A 10,725-nucleotide genomic window follows, 5' to 3' on the forward strand; every position below is an offset into this window, starting at 1 on the left:
CAATTTTACACTCCACAGTTCAGACAGATTTTGTTTCAATTCACCCACTACACATCTTTCAGTGTACCACCGAGTCCACTACTTCCTCCGTTTCCCATTGCTCTTTCATTTCTTAATTCTCAAAATTAAAATATACTATTTTATTGTATAATTTACAAAAATATAACAGTTGATATTCAAAGAACACTATAATCATAGTAAATATAATATGAAGTGAGCAATCATTTTTGGTTTTTATACCAAAGAATAAATAAGTACTCCATAAATTGCACAAGGAGACCAGGTGGTGGTTAAGGATGGACATTGGGCTGACATGGTCTGGTTGGCAAATCAAACCTCCCAGGCATATTACCGAGAGGAAAAGGAGGCTGTCTGTTCACTTGAAGATTTATAGCCTCAGAAATCCTATATCAGCTGAAATTGCCTCGGTGGCAGTGGATTGCGATCACACTAGGGTTATGGATTTTTGAGCAGAATACCACAAAGATAAAGCACGTCCTCATCACGTTGTCTCATGGATGCATACTGTCTTGACTGGCATGACTGCTATTGTTCATCTTGATCACCTGGCTCAAGTCATCTGTCAGACGTTTTCATTTCAGTAATGCTTTGTCCCTGTTCCATAATGTGTTCTTTGAAGATTACTCTGAATACTTAGTCCATACATACAGAGCAAGGATCATGCATTATTTCCTTGGGAGTATAATATATATTTAACTATTGGAAGTTATGTACTGGGGACTAGCTTATTTGTCCCTGTTTATTTATGAATTCAATTTTTTAATTCAATTGATATGGATATTTATTCTATACACCTGTCAAACCTGGAACTGAACCCACTTCCAGGGAATCACCTTTCAGCCAAACAACAGATAGACCTATAAAGTGAACAATAAATACTCCTGAGGAATATACTCCTTGATCAGTTTCACCATAGAAGACCGAAGTCAGCAATTTCCCCAAAACAAAACTCACACAGCAGGAAAGGGAAGGAAAGACTGACATGTGGACACAGGAACCCAAGCATGACATGGGACAAGTCCTGTTACATTGAGGGAATGACGCCTGCTATTATGAAACAAAATGTGTATAAAGCGTTGAATGAAAAACGAATTTGCCTTGTAAACTTCCACCCAAGCCACAATTTTTAAAAATTCTCTGTACTTTTTCTGGCTTATCCACAAATTCTTAAAGACACTGCAAAGGATCTTGTTTGGACTCTGTGGACTGCCTGTGCCTATACATTGAAAGTGTGAACATTTTAAAAATAGCCTAAATTTTTCTCGTGTAAAATGTTGCAGACATTTTTGAATACAGAATCATGCTTTTTTATGTCCAGCATGAAAAAGTGCTCACAAATTTTATTTTCTTTAATTTGGGATATTTTTTCCTATAGGCAAACAAGGTCAAGCTTATAATTACCATAATGTAATTTTTCAAATCTCATAAAAGATAAAACTCTTTTACTTAATGTAATGAACAGGTGACATGCATAATGCAATTTTCACAAATGAAGGTAAATGTAAGTTCATATTTCTGTATTCAAGAAAAATATGAACTAACTCAATAAAGATGAGCAATATTAACCTTAAGGAGTTAATCATCAGAGTGAATGAAGGAAAATAGTATAATTAGCAATATATGAAGGTAGTCATTAAGGTGAACCAAGGCACATAATATAGTTTGCAATATAGTGTAAACAAAAGCCAAAGTTCCCATAGCAACACAAACTTTCTCTAATGTACACAAACCATATTTTGGATTACTGATTACAGTACTAAATTCATAGTTTTGATGTATGTGTGTAATAAAGGATTGTCAACATAGTTCTGAGAACAAGATGATTTATATATTTGGATTTAGATGTGTTACATTTGCAAGCATCACAATTCACTATATCATTAACATTATACTGACATTTCAGGTCTATGCCATGATATTGCAATTACCATAGTTGTGACGATGTTTGTAAGCACCTTTATTGTTTACATTGCATTTTTTAGGATTCATATACTCTGTGGTGTGCAAAATTTCTTTTTTAAACCTTTGGTAACTAAAGCCAATTATATTAGAACATAAAGTTATATATAGATCAAGAAATCTAGGAGAGCTAAACTATTTCAGATAAGCAATAAAATAGTAGATATTGTAAATATTCTATTCTTGTTCAACAAAGAGAATTGTATTTAGTCCTTCCACACAAAAAAACATTTTATTTCTCCTATCATTTTGGCTCATAGAATCCATCTGAATAATAGCTAAAGGTTTTACTCAGAATTTCTTCTTCATAAAACAAACTAGGCATGTTTAAGCCTTTACGTTTTACAAAGTGCTCTCAAATCATTTATATACTAATCTTCATAACATTTTATTCAATATACCAAATGAAATATAACTGTAATTATTTCTCTTTTATATGTGGAGAAAGAGACCATCATCTTGGGTCACAATGACAAGATGACAATACACTAGTTTGTTAGAATAATGGTTTTAAATCCTACACTGTTTGCTGTAGATAGAAAAAAAAAGGAGCCATCTTGTGGACTAGATTCACTTTCAGGAGCCCTGGATTCCGCATGGTTAGGAGTCCGGCTGTGATCCACAAGGTCAGCAGTGTGAAACCTCCAGGTTGGAAATTTGGAGGCTCTCCTCAGATAAAAGACAGGGCTTTCTACTCCAGTGGAGAATGACAGTGTCAGACACCACAGGGGCAGCTCTATGAGTCAGCATTGACTCGATGGCAGTGTGTCATTGGTTAACTCACAATCACATCTTTTATTCCTTTAGACAAAAAGCCTTATTGCTTTTGATTAAGAAACAGTAATGGAGTGTTTAGAAAATTATGGAGCATCTTATTGTTTTTTATTTTTTTAAAATGAACTTTTAGATCTTTAAACTAAATAACAGATTTTCCTCATTGTAAAATGGGAAGAGGTTTTAAGGTTTGGATTTTACTACTCACCTGCAATCAGGATGAGTTATATGTATGTGTTTTTAAACCATATTAATCCATAGAAGAAAGTTCATGTAAAGTTTCTAAATTAAATTATTTTGGTATTCGAACTCTCACTAGTGTGTAAAACTGAGCCTCTAATACATATAAGATGTAAAACTATTTTGTTGTAATTTGAAAAAAATACATAAAACATTTGCCAAATTTTGTAAAAAACATAGATTTACACTCCTCTATTACATGAAATATATTTTTAGGGTAAGGAGTCAAAAAAGCGAAACATAAAGGGTAAGGATAAAAATTCCTCAATAAAAATTGTAGATGAAAAGGAAAGGTTTAAAAAAAGATAAAGACAAAAAAAAGGTAAAGACAAATAAAGATGGCATTTATGTTTTATCATTCTCTGGTACATATAGTTGTTCCCATTGTGGTACAAACATAAAATGATTGCATTCATGTTGTGATGTAAATGAAAACACACATGTCGGGATGTGAATTTTAAAGCAAATATGTCCCATTTCAGAGGGAAAAATCGTTTCTTATGAAGATAATGATAAATATTCAAGTTTTCCTCCATGTAGGTAATATTTTTTGTCTAAGTCAACATACTTTACCATTTTTAAACTTTTCTCATCATATTTTTGACAGCAGGTTTTCCAATTTTGACAGCTCTTTAAAAGTAATTTTAACAGCCGAGTGATTTCTCTTCTAAGCAAAGTCAGATTATGTGAAATGTCAATGTAAAAACTATACACTTTGACACATAATCATTTTTAGTTGAATTTACTTATTAATTTTGCTTGCTATTACTAATAAAACATAAGTGCTCAGCTAATTGTATTGCTTTTTGAAATGTTATAAAGGCATTTAAACTGTATCCTTTTCACTACCAAATGTCTCACTTTATCACAATTCGTTACCCTTCCAAGAGCATCGAGAAAGGAGAAGTAGCCGTGCTTGGTAGATGTCAAAGGAAGTCGAAAGACTAAGAAAAGCGGCTGCTGGAAAACAAAGGTGCAGGCTGACATTGGACTAAGCCAGGAGACAAATAATTCCCATGAAGACCTCTTAGAAAATAGACACATGTGCTTCTCCCCTTACCCACCCTTCCAACATGTACACTACCACTCCTGAGATGCAGATATGCTTTCAGAGTAGCAGGATCAAATATATCTTTTCACCAATACATGCTTGCACCTGCTTCAAAATCCTTGAAACAATTTAAATGAAAACTGATGCGTTTTTTTTTATTTTGAACGCATACAGTTAATGTTCTTAAGCACATATTTCACAATCAGAGTGAAGCAAAAATGGGTTGCAGTTAAAAAATCTTCCCCTTTTAATATTTGGCTTCTTTTCTGTTTCCTGATCATTTACCTTGGAGGTAAAATTTCTGCCACAGAAAGACTTTATCATAATTTTAAAAGGAAAATAAGTTTCACAGAGGATTTTATTTTAGTTGATGATTCACTAGTCTGTATAAACTACTATTGACCACTATTCTAAGTAGAAAAAAAAAAGTCATTTAATGTGTATCATTGAGAGGAAACTGCCAGAAATTCAGGCTGGATTCAAAAGAGGGCTAGGAAAAACGGATACCATTGCGAATGTCAGACGGGTCTTGGATGAAAGTAGAGAATAGCAGAAAGCTATTTACTTATATTTCACTGACTATGCAAAGGCGTTTGACTTTTGTGGACCATAATAAACTGTGGATAACCTTGAGAAAAATGGGAATTCTAGGACACGCCCCGTTGTGCTTATTCAGGAATTGTACTTGGATCAAGAGGCGGCTGTGAGAACAGAACTAGGGAACGCTGCCCGGTTTAAAATCAGGAAAGATGTGCATCAGGGTTGTGTCCTCTCACCAGACGTGTTCCATCTATATGTTGAGCAAATCATCAGAGAAGCGGCCTTAGAGGAAGAAGAATGCAGCATCACGATTGGAGGAAGGCTTTTTAACAACCCTTGGTATGCAGTTGACACAATCTTGCTTGCTGAAAGTCAGGATGAATTGAAGCACTTGCTGATGAAGATCCAGGATTGAAACCTTCAAAATGGATCCCAACTCAATGTAAAGAAAACCCAAATCCTCACAACTGGACCCAACAAATCAATCAAGAGATTGATAAAGATCAATGGAGAAAAGGTTGAAGCTGTCAAGGATTTTGTCTTACTTGGATCCACAATCAGGGCTCGAGGAAATAGTACTCAAGAAGTCGAAAGAATATTGAATTCAGTAAATCTACTGCACACGACCTCTTTAGAATGTTGAAAAGCAAGGATGTTACTTTGAGGACTAAGGTGTGCCTGACCCAAGTCAATGGTCTTCTCCATTGCATCAGATGCATGTGAAAGTTGGACATGGACTAAGGAAGACCATAGAAAAACCAGTGCATTTGAATTGTAGTCCTGGAGAAGACTATTGGCAGTGCCATAGACTGATGAAAGGACAAACTGATCCGTAATGGAAGTGAGGCCAGAGTGCTCCTGAGAGGCAGGACAGCATGACTTTGTCTTACATGTTTAGACATGTTGTCAGGAGAGATCATTACCTGGGCAAGGCTATCATGCTTGATAAAGTGGAGAGGCAGTGAAAAGGAGGAAGGCCCTCAACAAGATAGGTTGATACAGTGGCTCCATCACTGGGCTCAAGCACAGGACCAATTGTGAGGATGGCGGAGGACCGGGAGGTATTTCATTCTGTGTGCACAGGTGCTATGGGTAGGAGTTGGCTTCATGGTACCTAACAAGAGCAAAGCTATTTTCAAAATCCAGTAAATATACAAAATTTTTTAAAGACAAACTAGTTTTACTAGATAAAAGCATTGGATAAATTATTTAAGCACTATACATTGTCTGTATTCATAAGTTGAATTCTTAGATTAGTCTAGGTTCCCAAACACTGTAGAAAAATTATTCTGTTTCACTTTAAATGAGAAGTCCTCTAGAGAATATGGGAAGTTATGCTATTTTGCAGTATAGATTAGTAAATAAAAATAACCAAATCTGGAAATTATTAATGTAAACCAACCTCCTAATAAACAGCATTTTAAAAATCATCTTATTGGGGCCTTATATAACTCTTATCCCAATCCATACATACATTCATTTTCTCAAGTATATTTGTACATATATTGCCATCATTGTTTTTGAAGAATTTTCTTTCTACTTGAGCCCTGGGTATCAGCTCATCATTTTTCCCCCTCCCTGCCCCACTTTCCCTCCCTCATGAACCCTTGATAATTTACATATTATTATTTTTCATGTCTTACACTGTCCATTGTTTCCCCCACCCCTTTGTCTGTTGTCCATCCCCCTGGGAGGGGGTTATAGTTAGGTCATTGTGATGAGTTCCCCTTTTCTCTCCCCCACCTTCCTCTCCCCCTCCTGGTATGGCTACTCTCAATATTGGTCCTGAGGAGTTTATCTGTCTTGGGTTCTCTGTATTTCCAGCTCTTATCTGTACCCCATCTAAATGCTCTGGTCTAGCCAGATTTTTAAGGTAGAATTAGGGTCATGATAGTGGGAGGGGCAGGAAGCATTAAAGAACCAGAGGAAAGCTTAAACAGAATTCTTGAAAGATGTTGTTCCTTTCTATGCTTAAGATGAAGAGATTATCATTGGATAAGATAGCACAATCAGCACATGGATGCAATGCTGGAGGCACACACTCACCTATGCCAATAAATTGTCGACAAAATGGAAGAGAACCATATTTGTGCCCATTTCAAAGAAAGATGACCCAGTAGTGTGCAGAAATTATCCCAAAACGTCCTTAATATTACACACAAGTAAATCCTTGCTGAAGGCAATAAAATAACATCTGTAACAATCCACTGACTGGAAACTTCCAGAGATTCAAGCTAGATTCAGAAGAGTCTAAAGAAGGGATATCATTGCTGACATCAGGTAGACTTTGGCCAAAAGCAGAGAATACCAGAAAGATACTTACCACTAATGTATTGACTATGCAAAGGCATCCAATTGTATAGATCATAACAAATCATGAATAACATTTCAAAGAATGGAATTTCCAGAACATTTAACTGTGCTTATGTGGAACCTGTAAATAGACCGAGTCTTTCATTTGAACAAAACAAGAGGATACTGTATGGTTTAAAATCAGGAAAGCAAATTGATTAAAAAAAATCAGGAAAGCTAGTTCTCAGGGTTGTATCTTCTCACTAAATATTTCTTCAATCTGTGTGCTGAGCAAATAATCCAAGAACCTCACTGATCCAAGACTGAAAAATCAAAACATTTTTTCATGTCTTACACTGCCTGATGTCTCCCTTCACCCACTTTTCTCGTGTCTGTTCCCCTGTGACAAGAGGATTTTCTCCCCCCACCTTCCTCTTATCCTCCTGGTATCGCTACGCTCAATATTGGTCCTGAGGGGGTTATCTGTCCTGGATTTACCGTGTTTCCAGCTCTTATCTGTACCTGTGTATATGCTCTGGTCTAGCCAGACTTGTAAGGTAGAATTGGGTTCATGCTAGTGCGGGGAAGGAAGCATTAAATAATTAGAGGAAAGTTGTATGTTTCATCAGTGCTGTACTGCACCCTGACTGGCTCATCTCTTCCTTGTGACCTTTCTGTAAGGGGATGTCCAATTGTCTACAGATGGACTTTGGTTCTATACTCTGCACTCTCCCTCATTCATAATGATATGATTTTTTGTTCTGGGTCTTTGATGCCTGATACCTGATCCCATTGATACCTCATCCCATTGATACCTCATGATCACACAGATTGACGTGCTTCTTCCATGTGGACTTTGTTGCTTCTTAGTTAGATGGCTGCTTGTTTATCTTCAAACCTTTAAGAGCCCAGGCGCTATATCTTTTGATAGCCAGGCACCATCAGGCAGTGTAAGACATGAAAAAAAATTATAAATTATCAAGGGTTTGTGAGGGAGGGAAGTGGAAAAATGAGGAGCTGATACCAAGGGCTCAAGTTGAAAAAAATGTTTTGAAAATGATGATGGGAACAAATGTACAAAGGTGCTTGACACAATGGATAAGAGTTGTATGAGCCCCCAATAAAATGATTAAAAATAATAAAATAAATATGTCATTCACTTTCTGTGGTATTTTGTCCAAGTCTTTATACTTCTTTGGGTTCATTCTTCATGTTGAAAGCTGATATCTCTGGTACAGTATCTCATCACTTTAATTTAACCTGGATGTTGTATCATCAAACTTCCCTTCTCAAAAAATATGGAATACTCCCAATTATCTAAATTATTAACTGCAAGCTCTTTGATTTAAGTGAAAGTTCTTCACAGAGAAAACTGATACATTGATTGTTGCTGGGGAAGTGAACACAGCAGTTCTCAACCTGTGGGTCATGACCCCTTCAAGGGTCGAACAACCCTTTCACAGGGGTTGCCAGTTTCATAAAAGTAGCAAAATTATAGTTATGAAGTAGCAATGAAAATAATGTTATGGTTGGGGGGTCACCACAGCATGAGGAATGGTGTTAAGGGATCACGGCATGAGGAAGGTTGAGAACCAGTAGGTGAACTGTTAGCTTGGTGGTGAATGGGTAGACATTTTCATTTCATTCTCAATGTTATTTTTTTTTTCTTTTTCAGGATTCTGAAAAGCTTATAGAGTCTAGTCCCTGCACCTTATAGGGATAAAATAATTTTAAATACATTACGGAGCAGGAATTAGAGCCTACAAGCTTTTCAGAATCCTACCTGCCAACAATTTTTCATTGGCCTGCGTCAGCATAATTCCAAATTCTGCCTCTGTCTTCACATGATCCCCTCTCCCCGCTGTGCCTCTTCTTCTCCTTGTAAATGGAGCCACATTGTATTAAGGCCTACCTTTCTCCACTGTGATCTCATGCTGCTTAACTAATTTCATCCGCAAAGACATTATTTCCAAATCATGCTATATTCACAGGCACCATGGGTTAAGGTGAAGTGTACCTTTTGGAAATATACAATTAAATCTGACTCTATATATAATGGAAAAATAGTCTACTAAACTAAAAAGTTAAAAGAAACAAGTAAACAATTTGACCAGTCTTTTGCAAATTGGCTAGTTTGCAAATGTCCTAGGGAAACACAGCTCTTTTGTGATTGATATTCTCAGACTTTTAAATGGAAGAATATAGGAAAAAAGTCAAATATTTTTAGGAATGAAAATGCCACAAACCTAGATGAGTGTCATATGTTTACTCTTTGTTAGAAGAATATTTATACTGAGATCCTCTTGAGTCTCACAATTCTAAATAGCAGGAAGCAATGATGGGTGTATGTATTTATATATATTCCTTTTAATAGTTTTTTGGCATATAATTCACATATCATACAATAGTTCTATCATATTAAGAAGAGTTATGCAATTATCACCAAAATCAATTTCAGAACATCTTTTTTCTTATGCTTATTTGCCATAGTCTTAAGCTCCCTTGCCATGGTCCTAGGTAATTATTAATCCAGTTATCTTCTCTAGGTATTTATCTATCCTGGGATTCATATACAGAAAATCAAACAAAGCGCAAACAAGAAGCAAATAAACAAACAAGAAAAACCAACAACAATGGCATAACAGAGAAAACCCTCAATTGAAAAGCAGGAAGAAACTAAACACGGACATAACTTTAAAATGGGTCAAAGGGAGATTAAGTGATCAGGTGTTACAATTTAATTTAACGACATTTTCCATAACAACTTTACAGTCTCTCTGTCTTATAGAATGGCTACACATGCCCCTGGACTATAGTTAGAAGGAATTCACTGGAGGCTTAATCCATATGGGGAATCCTGCAAATGGATTTTGACTTCCAGTGTCATCCAGAGTCTTGTGCAAACTGAATGTTCATAATTTAAACTCTGATACTGTTCCCTTCTTCAAACTTGGTGTGTTAGTCTGGGTACTTTCGAGAAACAAATCCACAGAAACTCATGTATAAGAGAGAATTTTATATAAAGGGTAAGTGAACATCAAGGAAAAATCCCAACCCAGTGCTGCCCAAGCCCACAAGTCCAACATTAGCCCATATACCCTACACCAATTCACAAAGTCCTCCTCCAAGAGACCGGAGAACTCGAAAGGTGAGGCTCACTGAGCCATTTATCCCTCCGCCCTTCAATTAACCCCACATGTGTTTATCAGCCAGGTTGGCAAAATAAACTACCTCAATCCACCCCTCGCCAACTTGGCATGTGTACATAAATCTTTAGCTTCACAATTGCAATTAAGTAACACCTACACCTTAATCCTATTATCCTGTGAATATGTTCTCCCACCTATGAAAGTTTGTCAGCCAACCATTTCATGCCTTTATTCCCTCAATTTTGGGTATTCAATTTATATACTGCCCACTTACATCAACCCAGTTCTCTGAAGAGACAATCATTTTCGGACTTGAAGAATCTTCATTCCAGTTGGAACCTTGTGAAGTCTGCATCTATAAGCAAAGTCAAATCCGGACAGGCCATCCATAAAGTCAGCAACAATATGCACCAGTTCACAGGCTCAAAAATCTCCATCTGGTCAGGTTCTGGTCAACTCAATGTGGGCTGCCTCACTCAGCCTCAACAGGATGCCCATTGGTCACCTTGCCTTTAGACCATAGGCTGTCACCAATACTCAATAAGCCTAGCCCCCTCCCGCTAGGTCATGAACTTTAGACCAGTCAACCCACTCTCGTCTTCTCCTTTTATCCTGTAAACCAAGTCCACAGGTGTCAGTGGCCAAACTCAACCTGTCTCTTTATTGCTGCATTTCTCCCACTTCCACTCAACAAGTAGA

The sequence above is a fragment of the Echinops telfairi genome, unplaced genomic scaffold, assembly GCF_000313985.2.
Source record: "Echinops telfairi isolate 266 unplaced genomic scaffold, ASM31398v2 ScPeMD7_18;HRSCAF=68, whole genome shotgun sequence".
Lineage (NCBI taxonomy): Eukaryota > Metazoa > Chordata > Mammalia > Afrosoricida > Tenrecidae > Echinops > Echinops telfairi.